The 9,160-nt window shown below is 46.2% G+C and overlaps 1 long non-coding RNA gene across 1 annotated transcript in view; it reads left to right on the forward strand.

The window, feature by feature from the left end:
* LOC140399409 (uncharacterized) overlaps positions 1-938 on the forward strand; it is a 62,851-nt gene extending 61,913 nt beyond the window's left edge. Inside the window, exon 3 of the long non-coding RNA XR_011937802.1 lies at positions 808-938. This is a non-coding gene — a long non-coding RNA (uncharacterized lncRNA). The remainder of the gene's footprint in view (positions 1-807) is intronic.
* The last annotated feature ends 8,222 nt before the right edge of the window (positions 939-9,160 follow it).

The raw sequence follows: 9,160 nt of genomic DNA on the forward strand, positions 1-9,160 counted from the left end.
GGTGAAAGAATCTTGTTTTTTACTTTGGTTTGTCATGAGAATGTTAATTCCATTAAAGGAATTATAATGGATAGAATGTGGTGATCACTCTCTAACGGGTATGATTGTCCACCTACGATACTCAGTGTTACTGGTCACAGGTTCTGTGGGTCCTTGCATGGCTGATGAGCCCGATCCCAGAGCCGAATCTTCAATCACTCACTTGGTAGGAGTTTCCAAAAGGTGGGATCGGTCCTTGGACGCTAATTCAAGGGTATTCCTGTCTCAGGCTCCTTTTCCGGGCCTCCTCCTGCCGTCAGGTGTTCTCCAAGAATTGTGACCCTTCAATCAGGAGACTCCTCCAGGTAGGTCTCTTCTGAGCAAAGGTCTCCCCGGCATTGACGTCTATGTTCCATTTATTGAGGTAAGCTTACAAGGTGTCTTTGAAGAGCTTCCTTTGTCCTCCATTGTTCGGGATCCTTCCTTGAGCTGGGTGAAGAAGATTTGCTTTGGCAGTCGGGACTCTGACATCCTAAGCATTTGGGTGGCCCAGTGGAGTTGGCTGTGGATGATCATGGCCTTGATACTGGTGCTATTGACTAATTCAAGGACACTAATGTTAGCACGCCTGTCCCCCCCAGCTGATTCAGAGCTAAAGTACATTTGGATGTTGCAATGTATTTTAAGCTGAGTTGTTTACAAGTCTCCCTGATGTAATGCTTATTCTTAGAAGCCTCAGTGATTACTTCAAATGGTATAAAAACGTTTAATGCCTTAGTTGATATATGCAAGTCTCCTGTGAGCTAACGTGAACTATCTCTCTCACAGGTATTGCAGCCAATCAATCACCCACCCCTAAGTCTGCACAATGATGGCAGAGAAGATTCGTGCCAAGACACTGCACTTCAGCAGCTGCTGCTTTTGGACATTGAGCATGTTGATTAACAATTACTTTGTCAAAACCCTCCCCTTCCCCCGCCTCTTCCCTCCCTCCCCTCCTCCCTCCCTCCACTTCCCCCTCTTCCCACCTGTTCTTTTACAAATAGCTGGAACCATTGTGATAAAGTGAGAAAATATATTTTATTGCAAGAAATTTGTAAAAGTTGAGGTCATTTTATATAATTTTTCAGCTGATAAAGTTAAACTTTAAGTTAAATGTTAACTGGTTTCAAAGTTTTACATTTATAAAATTAATTTTGTTAATTTTTGTTCATAAATGTTTTACATTAAACTTTACATGATTCTCCAAATGTCTTACTGAAAAATCAACACACAACATTTAATTGTGAGATAGTTATTAATTAATAAGATAATTGAAGCAAAAAAGGCAGAATGATAATTAACACGGGTAACATGGTGATGTACTAGCTAGCACTGCTTCCTCCAGAGACCCTTATTTAATTCGGACCTTGGGTGACAGTGTGGTGTTTGTACATGCATCCCGTGCCTGCATGGGTTTCCTAGAACCATAGAATCCCTACAGTGCGGAAGGAGGCTATTCCGCCCATCAAGTCAGCACTGACCCTCAGAAAGAGTACCCTACCTGGGTTCTCTCCCCCGTCCTATCCCTGGAACTCAATCTGTACATCTCTGGACACTAAAGGGCAAATTAACATGGCAAATCCAACTGACCTGTACATCTTTAGACTTTGGGAGGAAATCAAAACTCCCGGAGGTAACCCACGCACAGAAGGTCCACACACACAGTCACCCAAGTCCAGAATTGAACTTGGGTCTGTGCTAACCATTGTGCCACTGTGCCACCGCGCTGCCATCATTTCCTCCTGGTGCATCGGTTTCCTCCCACAGTCCAAAGATGTGCAGGTTTGGTGGATCAACCTTGCTAAATTGCCCCTTAGTGTCCAAAGATTAGTTGGGGTTATGGGGATCGGACGGGGGCGTGGGCCTGGGTAAGGTGTTCTTTCGGAGTGTCAGTGCAGAGCTTATGGTTTGAATGGCTTCCTCCCCCACTGCAGTGATTTTGTAAATATTTTTTTTTTTTAAATCAGATGTTACAAGGACAGTGACAGCAAGAAGCCCTGGGGCACTTTTAAAATCTTATGACCATAATCTAAATTAAAACATATGAACATTTTTAAGCATGCCATAATAATATGGTGCAGATTTAAATAGTTTCACAGATTTAGAACAAATAAGCAAACCTATATTTATTAATAAATAATCACCTTTAATCATAAAAAAACCTAAAAATTACTTTAAAAGATTCAAAAGAGTAGCAATGCCCGTTTAAAAGAAAGAACAATAAAACCTGTTGAATTAATGTCTACATACCTTTAAAACACTTGTCAAAAAGTTGCCTGTTGTTTTCTATCTAAATCTATTATTTAATGCCTGCCCTCAATGGGCGTTCCCAAGCTGTCCGTGTCATAAGAGGGCAGAGCTGCACTCCTCCTGTGCCGCACTGGAGCCTGCGCAGACCAGGACGCTGGAGGCCCCGGCTGCAGAAGGAAAAGGAAAGTTCCTTGCAACATCAGAGCACAGGTAAGTGCACACATTTCTCTTTCAAAATCGATGGCTCGTGGCTTCTCGCCGGTAGCCAGATGTTATGAGCCAATAAATGCATTTCCGCAATAGCCAAGGTCATTGTGCATCAATTCAGCACAAGTAGGGCCTTGCAGGGAATCGCTCGATGCCTGTTCGCTGGCCTTACACACATTTGTAGTGTCTTCAATCGACAACACCGGTCTTCTTACTTTTTTCTCGCGCACCCGTTCACAGTTTATTCCGAACACAACTTTATCTCGCAGCATAGACTCGGAGACTGAGGAAAAATTACTGGACTACGCTCGCAGCTTAAGAGCTGTAATATCTTAATCTACAGTTTCTCCTCTGAATTGCAGCCATTTGTTTAACATGTAACCCTCATAGTATTTTTTCATGATCAGGCATCTCTGTAGCACCATGCTGTATTTATTTTTATCCTCATCTGTACTGAATTCAAATGAATTGAATAGCTCCAATGCTTGCGATTCAGCCAAATTATTAGGAGAGCTATTTTATCTTGGTCTGGTGCATTTTCTAGCGTGGAGGCAGAAATAAAGACTTCAAACTGTTGCTTAAAGAAAGCCCAGTACTGGCATAGTTTACTGTGTGTCTTGAAGTGGTCAGGCTTCTTGAGACCTTCCATCTTCTGATCAGTCTTTACTGTAGATTTTTTCTGAGTTGTAGCTTCTGGATTGATTTTTTTCAATCTCCAATGCTATTCTAACCTCATCTAATTGCTGTTTCATTCAAGGAATAGACTCCTGGTACCATGAGGTGTTTTTTGTGTTGCTTGTTTAAGATGGTTGACGTGGTGTTCCACAAAGACCACAATATAGCTTTTACTTAAAGAAAGCTATGATTTTATTTCCACTACTAAACTGGGTTTTGACACTTTGTCCTTTAGAATACAGAATTCATCAATAACACCTAACTACACTCAGCTGCTGCTAATCCCACTACTGGTATAAACTATAATCTAACCTTCTCACACTAACTGCTCTTCTGACCTAAACTAGCTGTCTCCTGCATACACTCGTCCCCTAAGGTCTAGCATCACTGGCTGATTGTGGCTATTCATGTTATTCATGTTACATTAACCCTTGTAATGCTGATAGTTATGATAATACCAAAGTTTGGTCAAACAATCTGAATCTGTTGCACTGGCAGAATACAAACTGAGCATTGGTAAGTCGGTTGTACGCTGACATCTCTCTCCTTGGCCTACTACAAGATTCCAATGAATCTTAACGCAAGTTCAAGGAACAGCGCCTTATCTTTTGATCAAGCACCTGACAGCCTTCTGGATGCAACATTGAGTTTAACAGTTATTAGGTGGTAATTTTGTTTTCTTTGATGCGTCAGTCTTAACCTTGTTTTTTTACTTTTTGCTTTCAGATGGCAGTTTTTAATTATTCTGCCATCCACACCTCCTGTGGACCTTTTGTTTCTCTGCTTATCCCATTGCTACTCTCTTTGGCTCTGCCCCACAAACTATTTTGTCATTTTTTTTTTTTCATTTCCCACTCTTTCGCAGACCTTCCCTTTTGTTTTATTCCCACCTTCCCTCATTTCACCTACATAAAAGCTATTGGGTGTGATTCTCTGTCTCGCCGCACCCGTTTTCTGGTGCGGCCCGCCCCCACCAGCAGCGGGATGTTCCGTCCCGGCAGCCAGCCAATGGAGTTTCTCATTGAGGGCACCCCACGCCGTTGGGAAATCCGCGGGTGTGAGTGCACTGCCGGCAAAACGGAGGTCCTGCCGATTGAGAATCCAGTCTATTACATTCCCAACTTTGTCCAGTTCTGATGAAAGGTCATGACTTGAAACATTAACCCTGCTTCTCTCTCCACAGATTCTGTCAGACCTGCTGAGCATTTGCAGTATTTTCAGTTTTTATAATGGTGAGCAGGTTATTGACAAGCAGGCACTAGTTAATAGTACTGTCGATGATCCCTGATCATTGAGAGGAACAGTAATTGGCTAGATTGGATTGGTCTTGCTTTTTGAGGACAGGATGTACCTGAGCAATTTTCCTCTTTGTGGGACAGATACCAGTGTGGTGACTGTACTGGAGCAACGTGGCTAGAGGGGGAGCTGGTTCCAGACAACACAAGTCTTCAGTACTACAGGAAGAATGTCGGGGCAGCCCATTGCCTCTGCGGCATCCTGTGCACTCAGCGATTTCTTTGAAAACACATGAAATGATTGTAATTGGCTTCTGTGATGGCGGGGATCTCAGGAGGAGGCCGAGTTGCACTTCTGGCTGAGGACGTTCCACCATTCTCTGTTGCATTCACATGCTGGGCTCTGCCATCATTGAGGATGAGGATGTTGATAGAACCTCCTTCTCCTATCCTTTAAAGAAAAAAATCCATTAGCATTCATGACTAGATATTGCAGGTCTGCAGAGCTTTGATCTGGTCTGTATGTTGTGAAATCATTTAGCTCTGCCTATAGTACGCTACATCCACAGTTTATCATGATGGCCCGCAGCACCTCATAAATGTTCAGTTTTGAACTGCTAGATCTGTTCTGAATATATCTAATTCAGCTCAATTTTAATTACACCACACATGATGGAGGCTGTCTTTACCCGTGCAAGGGCTGTGTGGTGCTCATTCCAACCACCATTATCATGGACAGATGCATCTGTAAAAGGTAGATTAGTGAGGCCAAGGCCAAGAAGGTTCTTCCCTTAGTGTTGATTCTCTTACCACAGGCGTAGCCTGGCAGCTAATGGCTCAGGAATCCCACAGCAGTGGTCCTACCACTGTGCTGCCACCTTACGTGAACAGGACGTCCCAGGGTGGATGTTCGATGGTTCAGGAGTCTAAAATATTGGCTGAAATGTATGATTTTGTATCACTGCATCAGGCTGTTGTTTGAATAGCCTGTAGGATAACGTTCCCAATTTTGGCACAATCCCCCAAAGTTAGTGAGGATGACTCTGCAGGGTTAACTTGATGGGCCTTTGGCCTATCTGAATCCAACATTGAGTGATTCGCCTGAATCCAAAGTCGAGTGTTCCGTCTGGTTTTATTCTTATACTCTTTCTCATAGCAATTTGGTACCACTGAGATGTCTGCCATCCTATTTCAAAGGGCAGGTAAGAGCCAACCACATTGGTGTGGGTCTGGCAACACAAACAGGCTAGCAATTATTCCCTGAAGGACATTAGTGAACCAGATGCATTTTTACAAGAACCTGGTAGTTTCATGGTCACCTTTACTGATAGTAGCTTTTTAATTCCAGATTAATTCAATTAACTGAATTTAAAAGTTCCCAGCTGCTGTGGCGGGATTTGAATTTATGTCTGAAGATCATTACTCCAGGCCTCTGGATTGCTTGTCCAGTGACATTAACACTCTGCTACTCTAACCTTTTGCTTTTCCAGCATCCCTGTTAGGACATCCTCTCCTGTTATTCCAGTACTAAATGGTATTTCCACTGCAGCTTTATCATCCAGAACATCTTGACCCCTACCCTGAATTGTTTGCCTTACCATTCAATGATCCACTGTCCTGAAATCTGGCACATGATTTTTATTATACCTCTGTTATATCCTGCCTACTTACCATTGGCTGGGGACTAATGACTATCCCACAATCCTGTGGGAGTATGAGCTTCCCCAATGAGGGGGGGCGGAGAAACCACTAGTAAACTCCTAGTATAAATAAAGCTGGCCAGTTCAGGAACCAGCAGGAAGGAGTATGTAGCAAGGGAAGTTACTGCTACTGTTATGTATATATGTTATAGTAAATAAATGTTATTACTTTGTATCCTTAAAACGCGTGCTGGATTCTTTGTGGCCCTTACAAAACTGGCGACGAAGGTTAAAGTGAATAGCTGTCTACACTGCTGAAGCCACCTCCCTGGATTTTTGTTGGATACAGGTTGGAAGTTGTTTTCTATTATACCATGCCTCTGTACGGACGTTTGGATGTTTTTGATGCAGCGCTGGAAAGCTGGAACCAGTACACACAACGGATGCGTTACTATTTCCGGGCAAACAATATCACCGAAAACGAGCGCCAGGTGGTCATATTGCTCACCACCTGCGGCCCGCATACGTTTGGGGTGATTAGGAGCCTTACGTACCCAGCCGGACACCAAAACGTTTGATGAACTTGTGAATATAGTGGGGCAACATTTTAACCCAACCCCGTCCACGATAGTCCAGCGTTACCTGTTTAATACCGCTGAGAGGACCCCTGGAGAATCCCTTGCCGATTTTCTATCCAGGCTACGCAGGATTGCGGAGTACTGTGACTATGGTGAGACCATGTCAGAAATGTTACGCGACCGTTTGGTTTGCGGTATTAACAATGCGGCCACCAAGAGAAAGTTGTTAGCGGAGCCAACATTGACTTTTCAACAGGCCATTCAAATATTATTGTCCCGAGAGAGCGCAGAGCGAGGAGTACAGGAGCTACAGGGAATGGAAGTGCATGCCTTGGGGCGCAACCCCTTCCGTCCGAAAACGTCCCCCCGCACTCCTGTGGTACCTTGGGCGAGGCAACGTCTGGACCGACGCCAGTGGCCGTCGGACATTCCTCCCCGAAGGGAGCCTTCTCCAGAGCCAATGGATGAGGAGCCATGTCCGTGTCAGACTTGTAGGCGCCGACCCCGTCGCGGATGGCGGTCTGGGGGCGCCAGAGGTGCCATCGTTCCGACCGAAACTGGGACCAGCCCAGGGGCCGTAACTGGGACCAGCCCAGAGGCCGTACCTTCCATGTGGATGAACCTGCGGTGACTACTCCTGAGGACGTGGAGACGGAGGACGACTGCCTGCAGCTTCATTGTGTGGCAGCTCCCTGTGTGACCCCCATTAAGGTGACAGTACGGGTCAATGGCCACCCGCTTGAGATGGAGTTGTATACTGGCGCAGTGGTCTCCGTGATTGCCAAGAGGACATTCGACCGCATCAAGCAGGGTATACAGACCCTTACATTAACCGACTCACAGGCCAGGTTGGCCACCTACACGGGGGAACCACTGGACATTGCAGGAACTACAATGACCCCTGTTGTTTATGGACGCCAGGAGGGGCGTTTCCCACTTATCGTAGTGCGCGGCCATGGGCCCAGCCTGTTGGGTCGGGACTGGTTGCGCCATTTGCGGTTGCAATGGCAGCACATCCTCCAAACAGTTTCTGAAGGGTTGACTGAGGTGCTAGGACGATACCCAGATGTATTCCAGCCTGGTTTGGGGAAAATAAAAGGGGCCGTAGCCCGTATCCAAGTTGAACCAGGAGCCACGCCGCGCTATTTCCGGGCGCGCCCAGTGCCTTACGCCTTGCTCGAGAAGGTAGAAGAGGAGCTCACTCGTTTGGAGAGTTTGGGTATTATCAGGCCCGTCCGTTTTGCTGACTGGGCAGCACCAATTGTACCTGTAATGAAGCCAGATGCCACAGTTCGCTTGTGTGGTGACTATAAATTTACAGTGACTATGATTTCCCGACTCGACCGATATCCAATGCCTCGCATAGAGGATCTCTACGCGAAACTTGCAGGTGGACTCTCGTTCACAAAATTAGATATGAGTCACGCCTACCTGCCGTTGGAGCTGGACCCTGCCTCCCGACCATATGTAACGATTAATACACACCGGGGCCTGTATGAATATACACGGTTGCCCTTTGGAGTATCCTCTGCCTGCGCAATTTTTCAACGTGTTATGGAGGGCATTTTGAGAGGTTTACCACATGTGGCTGTCTACCTAGATGACATTTTGAATACAGGGACGTCGGAGCAGGAACATTTGGAAAATCTGGAGGCTGTCCTTAGACGCCTTTTGGAGGCTGGAGTCCGTTTACGTCGCACAAAGTGTGTATTTCAGGCAAAGGAAGTAGTCTACCTAGTTATCGGGTGGACTGCGAAGGTCTGCACCCCGTCGTAGAGAAGGTGCGTGCAATTCAACATGCTCCCGCCCCGACTGACACTTCGCATTTTCGTTCTTTTCTCGGTCTCGTAAACTATTACGGGAAGTTCCTCCCCAATCTGGCAACTACGCTGGCCCCTTTGCACCTTCTGCTAAAGAAAATTCACACCTGGGTTTGGGGTCAGCCGCAAGAAACCGCTTTCCGGTGGGTAAAGCAACAATTGTCGTTGCCTGGATTACTAACCCACTATGATCCTGGAAAGCCTTTGCTCGTCACATGTGATGCATCCCCGTATGGTATTGGGGCCGTCCTGTCCCACAAGATGGAGAACGGGGCCGAACGACCAATAGCTTTCGCCTCCCGCACATTGACTGCAGCGGAGAAAAAGTACGCGCAGTTCGAGAAGGCAGTGGTTTTTGCGGTGAAACGCTTCCACCAGTACGTGTACGGCCGCCATTTCACTATCGTGACTGATCATAAGGCCCTGCTGGGACTTTTCAGAGAGGATAAGCCAATACCGCCCATTGCTTCTGCACGGATCCAGCACTGGGCTTTGTTGCTTGCTGCATACGAGTATTCTCTGGAGCACAAACCAGGTACGCAGATAGCAAATGCCGACGCACTGAGCCGATTGCCTTTATCGACCAGCCCCATGTCGACCCCCACGACCGGTGAGATGGTTGCAACCCTAAATTTTATGGACACCTTGCCTGTCACGGCATCACAGATCCGTGAGTGGACCCAGACGGAGCCAGTCCTGTCAAAGGTTCGGCACATAGTCCTGTATGGTGGGCA

This window comes from Scyliorhinus torazame, chromosome 1 (genome assembly GCF_047496885.1).
Source record: "Scyliorhinus torazame isolate Kashiwa2021f chromosome 1, sScyTor2.1, whole genome shotgun sequence".
NCBI classification, from domain to species: Eukaryota; Metazoa; Chordata; class Chondrichthyes; order Carcharhiniformes; family Scyliorhinidae; genus Scyliorhinus; species Scyliorhinus torazame.